Consider the following 13824-nt stretch of genomic DNA (forward strand, 5'->3'; position numbering starts at 1 on the left):
AAACAAGTGAGCATAATCATTCATTCGTTCATTCATTCATTCATTCAATGCTATATTGATTCTAAGTCTCTGGAGAATCCCGACTTCATATAAAGTTACCAACAGTTTTGTAGCCTCTGAGACAGATCATAAATTGACCACCAAGAAAACTATACCAAAATACATTGATGACCATGTTAGAGTAGGACAGTCACCACCAAGTTGCCACTGAAATATATATATGTATGTGTATATATATGACTTATGAAGTATTTAAAAGTACATGAGAAATTATATGAATATATGAAATGTAAAAAAGTGTGAAATATATGAAAATATATAAATATAAAATGCATGTATTTCAACTTGCCCTCAAATTGACTGTGAAATTAAATACATGGTTTTTATTCATACTTTTTTGTTCTCCAGAAAAACTAGAATTTTAAAAATATGAGTATCTGGGGCTGGAAGGATGGCTCAGTTTTAAAAATACATACTGCTTGCTCTTGCAGAGGAATTAAGTTTTGTTCCCAGCAATCATTTTGAACAGTTCATAATTGTCTGTAACCCCAACTCCATGGGATCCAACATCCTCTTCTGGTTTCTGTGGGAACCTGCCTCATGTTCATGCCTTGTTGTACTGAATTTATTGCTTATGTTTTTCTGGCTGTCTTCAGACTTTCTGTTGGGTTGCTCTGACCTCACTCACAGATATCCAGACCTCCTACTTTCTTTTGTGAGAGTATATGGCTCTGAAGCACACTGACATGCACGATCGTGAAACATAGGTGCCGGGCTCGCCTCTGCCTTCACTTGCTGTACGGCCTAGCATCTGACATCTCCTTAGATGCAGCTTTCCCATCTGTCACTGGGAATGGAGTTGGCTTGACCTCCAAGCTTCGTCTCTGCTTTGGCATTCTGTGATGCTAGTGGAGAGCTGGAACCCTGTGGGGTTGGGACTCACTGACAGAACCGGTTACAACAGTCTCTTCAGTGGGATCCTTGCTTTGACTGCTCCTTGCCACAGGCTTTAACTGCTCCTGCTAGCTCCAGTCTTCCTAAGAGTAGTTCTGAGACCACACTGCTCGGGGTCTCTACAGTAACATACAACCCATTGGCACCATCTTGGTCTTCCTCCCGCTGTCCCCATCTTCTCACCCATCGTTCCTTGTGAACAGGAATTCTGTGGCTCACACTGTCATCTTTGCTGGGAATGTTTCCACACCGCAATGCCACAGGAGAAACCTTGCTTTTCTTCTAAACCTCAGCTAGTGCCATCTTTTCTGGAAAGTCTTTAGACATGCTTTCTGGTTTAGAGGCATGAAAAAAAAATTTTTAACTGATTCTTTGTGAGTTTCACATCATGCACCCCCATCCTGCTCTCTCTCTCTCTGTCCCCTTGTACTTCACCCTTGCAACCTATTCCTAAAACAAAACACACACACACAAACAACAGAAACAAAGCATAGAAAACAATTTCACCATGGAAGCTGTTGCACGTCCTAGTGTGACTCACAGTATATCCCTCGGTCCACGCATCTTCACTTACACTATGTCATTGGTCTGGTTTGAGATCTCTGGCTTCCATGACACCATCAGTATTGGCTCCTCATCTTCCTAGTTATTCTGTTATTGGCCTGTGTCATAGAATTCCCACAAGGTTGGACAGCAGGACTGGCCCTTTCACACATTCCAACCATTCCCAGATGATACAGATTTGGGATGGGTCAACTCAGAACCGTGGATCAGGGCCTGGATGGTAGGTGAGCTGACAAGCCTGTCAGCTCTTCTTTATCTGCACCACCAGGGTAAGCTCTCCAGTGCAGCTCAGGCTAGGCCATCCAACGCCATCAGCAGCAGGAGACAGTGTCAGCTCTCCCACTCTCCTGCCCTCAGGGCCAGCTCCACTGAGCTGCCCAGTCAAGGTACAGGGTCTGCCCAAGTGCAGCAGCCCATAACCGACTGGGCCAGCTCTCCTGTACTCACACCCTTGGAGCTGGCTCACTCATGCCTTTACCATCAGGACTAGCTCTACAGAGCTGTCTAGATGAGGTGCAAGGCCCACTCTCCCAAGTGCTGCAGCTGATGAATAGCAGTGCCAGTTCACCCACTCTCAAGACCCCCCCCAGGGCCAGTTCTCCCAACGACTGTAGGTGGTTAGGGGTGCAGAGCGGGTGAGGGGTCATCACTCCTTCACCCTGACACCTTACAACAAATGAGTCACAGGGCCAGCTATCCCTTGAGTAGTGGCTCACCTTCACCCCACCACCAGGGCCAACTCTACTGTGCTGCTCAGACAAGGTTCAGGGCCTGCCCTCCCTAGTGCTGCAGCCGTTGGGGTGCAGAGGCAGCCCTCCCGCTCTCATGACCCCAGGGCTATCTCTCCTAACTGGCACAGATGGTAATGGCCAAGGAGAAGAGAGAAGGATCACTCCCACACCCTCAGGGCTGGCCTACCCACACCCCTCCACCAGGGGTGGCAGGACAGCTCCACTGGGTTGTCCAGGTGAGGCTCAGGGCCTACTTTCCAGAGGGCTGTCACTGGTGACAGATGGGACCAGATCTCCAGAGTACCCTATCCAGTGAGGGGTGGGGTCAGTTATGAACATCCCCTGGATATCCATGTGCTTCCTAGCAGACTAGGGATGTTCTCTAGTGGTATATATGAGCCGTGGACATTGACACTGACCCTTGATGCTGTGTAGCCATGGACTCAGGCATGGCTTTTAGTGGTAGCTGGGGCTGGCCATCATGTTCCCAGGTGGCAGGGCTGGCCCCTCACAACAGGCCACTCCTCTCCACCCTCTAGTCTCCAGTTCCGTCTCTCTTCATGATGCTCAAGCTGCTCCACTTCTCTTTCTCTCTCATTTGAACATCACATACTCACATATTGTTCTGGCTCCCACTGAAGGCCGGCCATATGTCTGGTGGGTCCTGGGTGACATCTTCCATTCGTGTTGTGTGGCATAGTGGCAATCAGGTGTCTATGGCTTGCCCGTACTGTGTGCTGAAGGGAGGTCTGTAGGTAGCATGGCTATCCGCAGGTCTCTGTCTATCTTCCTCCTCCTGTGCTGTGCTGCCTGGATTTGATTAGATTTATCTTGATTCTTATGAGGCCTAGGCACAAGACAGCTTTGGCCACTAAGCCAGACATCAAGTTAGCATGAACAATAGATTGCCATCTGCTCTGCCCCTGACTAATATATGAACAATATCACCAACAAGGTGTCTCTTTGATCATTGCCAGGAGTACAGGTAGAGATATTTTTTCTTCTCTTTTGAACCACATTATTTTCACATGCTATAGGCATTTGTGGTGATTTGAATATGCTTGGCCCATAGGGAGTGGTACTGTTAGAAAGTGTGTCACTGTGTGGGTGGGCTTTGAAGGTCTCCTCCTATGCCCAGACTCTACCCATTGTGGAAGAGAGCTTCCTTTTAGCTGCCTGAGGATGTCAGTTTCCTCCTGACTGCCTTTGGATCAAGATGTACAACTCTCAACTCCTTCTCCACCACCATGTCTTCCTGGATGCTGCCATGCTTCCTGCCATGATGATAATGGACTAAACCTCTGAACCTGTAAGCCAGCCCTAATTAAATGTTGTCTTTTATAAGAATTGTCTTGGTCATGGTGTCTGTTCACAGCAATGGAAACCATAACCAAGACAGAAGTTAGCTTCTGGTATTCTGAATTTCTAAGAAAAGTCAGTAAGAACCCATGACAGCCCATAGTCTTTCTTTTTGTAGATGGCCTCTGAGGCTTGGCCACTGTCTTAGTTAGGGTTTTTATTGCTATGAAGAGACACCATAACCAAAGCAATCTCTCCTCTCTCTGTATTCCTAGTGAGTCCCTCCCCTTCCACTGCTTCTCCTAGTACTGTCTTAAGACCCTCCTTATGACCATGAAAAACTCATCCTCCCAGACCTGCCTTGTTCATGCAGACTCAAATCCTGTCTGTCTACTCTACCTTGTTCTGACACAGTCTCCCAGGGAACACCACTAAGCCAATCCTCTCAGTATCTGCTCTCAGCTTCTTAGCTCTTTCCCATGGCTGTTCATGCAAATTTCCTCAGGGGTTTAAAGACAGCGCAGAGCCAGGGTTCCTTGCCAGACCAATTATGTGCTTTAGGTTTCCCAGGTGTTTAATTTAGAGGCCAGTGGTGAACCACAGATGGACAGATGGACAGACAGACAGACAATCGGACCCTGACTGCTCCTGCCAAGTTCTCTTTCCTGGCAGCCCCATTACATGTTATGACTACACAGTGGGCTTGGATGTGGCATGGATCCCTCCTTGGTCCCCTGACTATTGATGCTTCTTTCTCGTTGTAGTGGCTGTAAAATCTTCTGGCTGTGAACTTTGTGCCATTGGAGTACACCTCCTATCTTTTTTCTTCATTACAGTCACCAGGAAGCTCAGATTATTTGATAATTTTGATACCTGGCTCATTGTCACCCTCTAGCATAGCATCTGCTTTGATTCTTGGTGTTTTCAACATCTACTCCTATAGGTGTCCCTTAAGGAACTCTGTCCTTTCCTGCTGTCACCAGTCTTCCACCACTTCTTGCTCTGGTGTCACCCTACCCAAAATCACAACTTTGAACCACTCACTGGGCTCCATTTCCCATCATCCCCAGCTCACGTCCTCTAAGCCCTAGACACAATCATCTAGACTCCTGGATCCTTCCCTCATCTCCCTGTCTCTCCTTCTTTCTTTACCTCTTCCCAGTCAACTTTCCTCAACCCCAATAACCCCCTTTAGTGTTCTTGCCTCTTTGGTGTCTTGAGGTGACAAGCACTCAGCTGAACTTTGACTTGGGTTGAGCAGTCTGTTTGCTTGTAACACCAGCCAATAAGCAGCTGAGCCTGGCTGGAGAGCCACACAGTCACAGTGATAGCCTTCCAGTGAACTCATCATCCAGAGCTGAATTTTCCACTGTGAACCTTCCATGCAGCTAGCCAAGTCTCCTGTCTTCTTATGCAGCAGCTCTTAAAGGCCGTTCCTTGACCAGTAACATGGATCTAACCTGGGATTTTGTAAGTGATCAGCATTCTCATGTCCCAGCTTGGCCCTCTTGAGTCTGGCACTCTTGCTTTGTCAGGCCTTCCAGGTGAGTCTGATACGTGAATTTGGAATGAAACCATTGTTCTAGTTTATCTTCTCTTTCTTTCTCTTAGGTGACTACTTCATTCTGTTTCCTCTCCACATAAATATGGAATACTTCCTTTTTCTATGTGAGAGCACGGAAGAGCAAGTGGAGTGTCTCCAAGCAACTCCCTTGTGCTTGTAAAATGAACTCTCTCTAACCTTCTCTGAGGGAGCGAGGACTCTCAAGATTCTTCTCTCTGGGAGTAACAGTTCTAAAGCTTTGTCCTCAAACACAGGCCTGGCAAGAGCTAAGTAGCCTGGGGTTAAGAGATTCATGACTCACCTCTGACTCCTGTTGGTACACCTATGACCATGCCCTCTACCTATCCTTTGTTAAGGGTGTTCTAGAGTCACAGCAAGATCTCCCAGTGAGCCTGCTCCACAGACATGCCAACTCAGACCTGCTTTTTAAACACCAAACTGACTTCACAAAACTGAAGGTAATCAAGTGAGAGCATCCTGCCTGCTGTTAGCCAAACAAAATAAAAATTTGCATCAGGGAAGGTAAAAGGAAAGAGGCCAACTGTGGCACCCCTCCCCCAATCCCTATTAGCATGGGAGGAGACACCCCCAGCTTGGACAAAGGAAAGGGAGTTATGCTCTGGACTTCCATTTTGAAAGCCAGTACTATGCCCACCATGGGGAAAACCACTTCTGGGCAAAGCTGTGGGAAGGACTTCAGCAGAGTCAATACCCACAATGAGCCACTGATACCAGTTTAGGCCAGATAACACAGTCACCACTCCCCTCTCACCAACATGAGGCTGCACAGGGTGCATTAGGGAGTCACCCATGGGGACTAGAGCATGAAAGCCAGCATAGATAGGCCCACCACAGTGAGACCCAGTGCCTTATAGAAACCAAAGCCCTGTGTACATCCCAGGCTTCATAATGGAACCCCTGGACCAGCTCAGCATCAGATGGAGATCTGTGTGAATTTCCAGCCTCGTTGTGGGTTTGGAGGCACTCATACTATGAGATTCAGGTTCTATCTTGCTTACTGACAGCCTTGGTGACCAAGGGACTCTCTCCACCACCCCTCCATCTTTTAACCCCAGGTTGCTTAGCTCTTGTTTGAGGACAAGGCTTTAGAGCTGTCACTCATACAGAGATGAATACTGCAAGCTCTCACTCACCCAGAGAAGATTAGGGTTCATTTTATAGGAGTTGAGTAGAATGGCAGCTTCCAGAAGCAAGTGGGGGGTTGTGTAGAGGGGCTGGGCAAAGTGTGAACAATGGCCAGAGAGTCGCAGTCAAGCAGGAAAAGGAAGCCACGGGGTTCTGCTGCATAGCAGGGCAACTGTAGATGACAATGTGCTATACATTTCATCAAAAAAAAGAAAGATTGGAGGTTGTTTGCTTTGGGGGATATGATCTCAAGAAGTCAAGGCTGACCTCCAACTCACTCTGTAGCTCAGGATGGCCTTAAATTCCTGATCCTATTACAGATGTGCACTGGCCTTGATCTGGCTTAACTTTTTCCCTTCTTTTTTTTTTTTTTAATCCTTTGTTTCTTTGAGACAAGATCTTGCTATGTAGCCTTTACTGACGTGGTCAGTACTCACTATGCAGCCCAGGCTGGCCTTGAACCCACAGTGAGCCTTTTGACTCAGCCTTCTACAGCGTTACAATTGCAGGCATGAAGCACCACAATGACAGGTTCTGAAGGCCTCTCAATCAAAGAATTTTTGAGGACACAGATTATTTTTAACATTGTTAAAACATATAACATGTATCTTTACCAGGCATTCCATAGTACCTGTTAATATGTCCAATTTAAATAGCTTTAGGTACTTTAAAGACCTGTCCAATTCAAAATCTGCATGGACTATCTAGAACTCCCAGGCAAGTCTCACCATTGTCTTCTTCAACAATGTCCATGTCTGTTACATATGGTCAGTTATTCGGTCCTCACAACTACCGTATTGCTAAGAGCATTACCATTTTCAAGATAAGAAAGCCAAGCTGGAATGGTGCCATGCTCTGCAATGCCAGCACTTGAGAGGTGGAGGCAGGAGGATCAGGGGTTCAAAGTCATCCCTAGCTATGTAGCAAGTTCTAGGCCAGCCTGTATATATGATGTTCTGTCTGAAAACAGACACACCACACAGACACACACACACACTGCATTTTAAATGCTTAAATGTGTAGTTCTGGGTCATTGATTACAATCACATTGTTGTAAAACTGTAAGCACTATTTTTAAATCTTTTCCTATATACAGAAAAGCCCAAGAAATCCACAGACAGCAACTGGAGCTAATATATAATTTATCAAAGTCACAGTCCAAATCAGATCCCTTCTCCACTCCTCCCTGTGACTACCTAAATCCTAAATCCAGCCATCTCCGTCTCTTGTTTGGATTATGACACCAACCGACTATATAATATCTATTGTCCTTGTTCATTTTACTCTATAAGCTAAGTCATCGGCATCTCTGTTCTACCCAGAACTCTGCAGTGATTCCCATCACTAAGCACAAGAGGCAAGTACCATCAAAGAAGGGCCTTCGTGACCTGGTGCTTGGAGCCTCTCCGATGTCTTTTGTCATCTCCATCACTAAGACTCCAAAATAATCAAAGAGATCTCTCACTGAGAATACTTGGGAACCTGAGAGAACAAGTGGGGTTACCAGGGAGCAGATTATGCCATTTGAGATTTGTAGAGAGTGTATGTGTGTGTTCATGAGTGTGTGTATGTGTAAAAGTTCGTGAATGTGTGTGTATGTGTGTGTTCATGAATGTGTAAGTGTGAGTGTATGGGTGTGAGGATGAGGTAGGTGTGTGTATGTTTGTGAATGTGTATGTCTTTGTGTGTATATGTGTGTTCATGAATGTGTGAGTGTATGTGTGTGAGGGTGAGATAGATATATGTCTCGTGTGTGTGTGTTCATGAATGTGTGTGTCTGTGTGTGTTCATGAATGTGTGTATCTTTGTGTGTATGTGTATGTTCATGAATGTATGAGTGAGAGTGTATATGTGTGAGAGTGAGGGCGCTATGTGTGTGTGTGTTCATCAGTGTGTGAATGTGTGTGTTCATGAATGTGTGTGTCAATGTCTGTGTGTTCATGAATGTGAGAGTGTGAATGTATATTATGTTCAGGAATGTGTGTGTCTGTGTGTGTGTGTTTATGAATGCATGAGTATGCCTGTGTGTGTGTTCATGAATGTGTGTGTCAGTGTGTGTTCATGAATGTGTGTGTCAATGTGTGTTCATGAATGTGAGAGTGTGAATGTATATTATGTTCATGAATGTGTGTGTCTTTGTGTGTGTGTTTATGAATGCATGAGTGTGTGTGTTATGAATGTGTGAGTGTGAGTGTGAGTGCATTTGTGTGAGGGTGAGGGAGATGTGTGTGTGTGCTCATGAATGTGTGTGTGTTTATATGTGTTCATGAACAAGTGTGTATCTGTGTGTGTTCATGAATGTGTGTGTGTGTGTGTGTGTGTATGTGTAGTTGAGATATTGACATCAGTTGTCTTTCTCAGTTTCTCTCCATGTTTTCTTTTTTAACATACGGTTGCTACATCCATGCACAGTAGCAGGAACTGACTGGGTGTGGCAAGGGAAGTACCGACAGAGACACAGATGAAAATCTAGGATCAGGTGGTCTGAGCTCTCCCCTGAAGAGACCACAGTGCCCTGGAAGCTCAGTGTGCTTATTGTATAGATTTGAACAGGAGGTGAGGTTACTGAATAAACTTAAAGAGGCTGGGTTTATGCTACACTTGAGTCAAGGAGTCAGGCTTAGCTGATCTCAGTAGGAGCAGTCTCTGTATTAGAGCAGTATTCAGGCCATAAACATCCAAGAGGAGAGAAAGCTTTGGTGGACATATTCTGCACGTATTGTAAACACATGGACTTTGTCCCCTGAGGAAGGCTTTGCCCTGTCTTTAAATCGAACTCCAGGGCAAGACTTTTCCATTCTTGCCTGGGTCTGGAGCTCTGGGGTCTTTAACACAGCCTGCTTCTGTAGGTAATGCACATTCAGCTGAGACTTCATTCACTCAGAGCTTTCTCTGCTCCCTACGTGGTGGGTCTCTCACTGAACTTGGGGCTCACCAGTTCGTCTAGACTGATTGAGAAGCAAACTCCAGGATCTGTCTGTCTCTGCTCCTTGGTATTGGGGCTACAGTCGAGGGCTTCCACATCCAGCTCTTCACATGGGTGACAGGAATCTGAACTCAGTTCATCTTTTCATGGATGAGGACTTGCTCAACCGAGCTCTCTCCTCAGCACCGTGGTGGGAGACCGGCTTCTGCTGCGAATCCCAGCCTCTCTCAGAACTTACTCTGTAGCCCAGGCTTTCCTTAAAATCACTCTGCAGCCAACATTGTTCTTTTTAATTTATTTTATTTTATGTTATTATGTGTATGAGTGGTTTGTCTACATGTGTTCCTGGTACACGTGGAGGTCGGAAGAGGGCCTTGGATCCCCAGAATGTGGTGTTATGGATGACTGTGAGTCTCCACATGGATGCTGGGAGTCAAATCCAGGTCATCAAGAAGAGTAGCCAGTCCTCTTAACCACTGAGCCACTGAGACATCTCTCTAGCTCCCCAGCTAGCCATTCTTCAACTTCCTTTGTAAGGGTGGGTCTGGAATTCGGGTCCTTCTTCAGTCTCCTGAGTGTGTACTGCAGTGCTTGGCTGTTATGAATTTAAAGTGAGACTCATCCAAACCATTGTGTGTTTGCTTTCCATAATGTTGGGAATGTGTGATTTGGAGAAAAAGAGGGTTAGGTTTAGCCAGACTAATTTTTTTTTTTTCTGAGAAAAAAAAAAAAAGGTAAGGAGAGAGGAGCAAGGACATTAAAGCCACTTGCATCAAGGGGTGTTTACTGATGCTGGACCAGGACACTGCAGCAGGGGATGAGATCATTAAGTTTGGTACTACATACCCAACACTTACTGAAGGGCCTAGCACACTGTAAAGACTCAGGAAACATGAGCTGCTATAACCACAAGCATCCATTCTAAGTCTGGGCAGAGTACGTTTAATCCCTCAAATGTCCTGACTAAATTAACTTCAGTACTACACTCTGGCTAGTACCTGCAATTACATTCCATTCTCTAGGACAGAGAGATGGCTTTGGAGATAATGCAATAAATTTCTGAGACGAGAAAGATATTCAAGAACTATTTATGTACTTTAAGGGGAAATAACTAAAAAAAAATTATTTTGACTTCACGATCACTGTCACCACCACCAGTAGCACCAAGAAAGGTTGCTGTTGGTTTTCAAATCAAGAATTTACCAGTAGTATGTTCTTGGATTTCAGGACATAAAGAGGTCTCTTTGGAATATTGCAGCCTGATAATATGGTGGTTTTCTCAGAAACATGTATCTCATTCTGCAAATCTTCCCTGACTTGGTTGGCTTCAGTCACACATTCATGCAGATACCCAGAGTGCTTTCTCATCTGTGACCCATAGCTGCCAAGTCCCAAGCTGTGGCCAACTAATCGGAAACACACAACCAAATAGAGGGCTTTATTTTATCACTGTGTTCCAGGCATGCAAGGCTACAGCCCACTTTCCTTATGCCTCAGTATTATTCAAAGAGTTGGATAAGGACAGCATTTTGTCTCATTTGTGCTACAGAGATGGGAACGCGTAGAAGATCAAAATCACGTTGGTTCTAGAGAGTGAAATGTAGCATCAAAATCAGAACTGTGGAGCAAGGAGTCAACTGAGGGATGCTTCCACCTGCCAAGCCTGCGTCCCACTGATAAAGGATTGAGACAAACCCTCTGGTTTGTCGAGGATGGTCGCTGCTTTCCTGCACTGAGCTCTGGAGAAGCTGTAAGCCACTAAATGGAGGAAACTTCTGGAAGAAATGGTTATGATTTCAAGTCCTTTTCTCATTGTTTCTTCTTTATTAAACTTTTCTTTTTAAAAAAAGATTTATTTTTTTATTTTATGCATATGAGTACACCACCATTGCTCTCTTCAGACACACCAGAAGAGTGCACCAGACCCCATTGCAGATGGTTGTGAGCCACCATGTGGTTGTTGGGAATTGAACTCAGGACCTCTGAAAGAGCAGTCAGTGCTCTTAACCGCTGAGCCACCTCTCCAGCCTTCTTTATAAAAATTTTATTTTAAATGATGTGTGTGTTTGTCTGTATGTGAGGGCTATATAAGCGTGGGTGCTCCTGGAAGGCAGAAAAGAGTGTAGGATCCTCTGGAGCGGGAGGTTATCGACATTTGTGAGCTACCTGATGTGGGTACTTGGAACGGAACTCAGGTCCTCTGCAAAAGCAGTACACTGCCAAGCCAGCTCTCGGTGTTGGCTTCTAATCATAGTAGGCTGCATTTCGTTATCTGTGAAGTAGATATGATCACTCTGAATTCCCTCAACTCTATCATTCATTTTTGACATTTCTGCTCATGAGGATGTGTGTGAAAATTAATCTACTTGAAGAGATAATGGGGAAAAAAATCTAAAATTGAAGGTGTCTCATATAGGGAGTTGACTTATTGTAATCAAATAGCTAAGACTTAGAGCCTATGCTGTTATACAGATGATATTTGTTTAAACGAGATATTGTCTAAAGGCTGGTGATGTGACTCGGTGGTTAGAGTGTGCCTAACATGCACAAAGCCCCCGGTTTGGTCTCCAGCACCACAAAACCCGATATGGTGATGCAGGCCTGTTATCCCAGCACTTAGGAGGGAAGAACCAGAGGATGAGAAGTTCAAGGTTGCCTTCCTATACATTGAGTTTGAGGTCAACCTGGGCTACAAGAGACTCTTGCCACAAAAACAAAGTAACTGCAAAATGATATGTTGTCTGAAAAGCATCTGGGAGAGTGTCTGACCCTGGGACGAGGTGAGGAGGAGGGCAGAGCTGCTGCAGGCTCAGGATGCCCCACTTCCCAGGCCCCAAGCTGCTAAGATTTCCATGTCAACTTATCAGAGCACAGCTGATAAAGGAGAGAGAGACGTCACCAGCCTGGGCTGTGGATTACCTCTTATCTGTAACTTGTTGAGACCAGGTTCAGGGGCGTGCTTGTCCGTTGAGCTGTTTCTTACCCACTTTTATTTTTGTTTAATCCTTTCGAGACCTCTCTTTCAGTGCAAGGTCTGGTCCCTCCGATTGGCATCTCTGCAGGGCCATCTAGAGCTATCGTTTAGTTTCTGTCTATGGCAAGTTATTTATTTAAAAACACTCAAACAGTTCTCAAGGTGAGTCTTAGATGGACATCCCACTCTCCCTATGCGATCTGCTCACTGAGCCCTCTCCAATGGGCTCCACTGGCCACGGTTGCTTTCACTTCGTCTCAGACATGTCACGGTGACAGGGGTTGGCATTCGATGTCCCCTCTGTCTGGAATACTGTCACCACCAGCAGCCGCATTTACACACTTCCTCAAATGCTCTCATCGTACCATTAAAATCCCATCTCTGCAGCATTGCATTCTCTAAGCAGCCCCTGAAGTTGTAATCCACCAGTCAGCTCCCTAGTTTCCTCCCATGGCCTCACAGCCATCTAGCATTCCATTTTACCTCTTACCTGGTTTATTTCTCATTCCCCTGGGTTATTCAGTTTTATCCCTTGTGCCCAGAACAGGCCCAGGGACATATAGGCATTAAGTACCTACTTCAGTGACTATTATTTAGGTATTTAATAGTTTCTTCTTTTAGGTGTTCTTTGGGTAAAAAGAATAAATAATGAATAAATATTTGCTTATTTATTTATTTGGGTGTGCACATGCATGCTCATGAGACATAGTCCATATTTGAAGATCAGAGGACAACAGTAAGTTTTGGAGCTTGAACTCCGGCATGGCAGCAAGCTCCTTTACTCACTGGCCTCAATGACAGATGTCATTCAAAAGGTATTTATTTTTATTTTATTAGTGCTTTGGTATTTATTTTTATTTGACTGTGTGTATGTCTCTGTCACACTGTCAGATCTTGGAGTTATTGACAGTTATGAGCTGCTAGGTAGGTGCTGGGAGTTGAACCAGGATCCTCTCAGGAAGAGTAGTCAGTGCTTTAAACCACTGAGCCATCTCTACAGCCTAATGGATGTATTTTTTTAAAGTTCTTTATCTGGCCTTTCCACGTATCAATTGTCTGTACCTTCTTACTGCTGAGTAGCATTTCACAATATGTGCAGGTTTGCTGAACTGTTTACCCATCTACTGGAGGACATATGGGCTGTTTCCAGTTTGGAGCGACTGACACCAGGAAGAAAGCCATCACAGACAGTCACTGATGTCAACACATTCCCTTTTCTCTAAGAAAAAAGCTCAGATGTGTGACCGTTGGTTGATCAGTGGATATTATTTCCTTTTCCAGCAAACAAACTGTTTATCAGAGGTTGTGGGATTTGTGCCCCTTCACCAGCAGTACGTGAATGATGCAGTTTTCCTGCACCCTTACCAGTCCAAGTCAGAGATTGGCTTGCAGGAGTTTGCTCTCTTCTTCCACATTGTAGGCTCCTGAATCAAACTTAGGCCGTTAGGCTTGGCAGCAGACACCTTGAACACGCTAAGCCTTCTCACCAGCGCTTATTGTCATTAAACATGTATGTGTGTGCGTGTCTTGCCTACAGAAATGTTTGTGCATTGCTGTGCGTTCCTGGTGCTCATGGAGGCGGGACATGGGTGCCAGAAACCCTGGACCTAAAGTGCCAGGAACTGAATCCAGGTCCTCTGCAAGAACAGCAAGTGCTCTCAACTGC

General features: G+C 45.3%; 1 non-coding gene across 1 annotated transcript; it reads right to left on the bottom strand.

Moving 5' to 3' along the window:
* Positions 1-3087: 3087 nt before the first annotated feature.
* Positions 3088-3231, bottom strand: LOC114629673. The gene has a single exon (XR_003712704.1). It is a non-coding gene; the product is annotated as a small nucleolar RNA SNORA48 (small nucleolar RNA).
* Positions 3232-13824: the final 10593 nt, after the last annotated feature.

The sequence above is a fragment of the Grammomys surdaster genome, unplaced genomic scaffold (assembly GCF_004785775.1).
Source record: "Grammomys surdaster isolate TR1022 unplaced genomic scaffold, NIH_TR_1.0 313, whole genome shotgun sequence".
Classification (NCBI taxonomy): Eukaryota; Metazoa; Chordata; class Mammalia; order Rodentia; family Muridae; genus Grammomys; species Grammomys surdaster.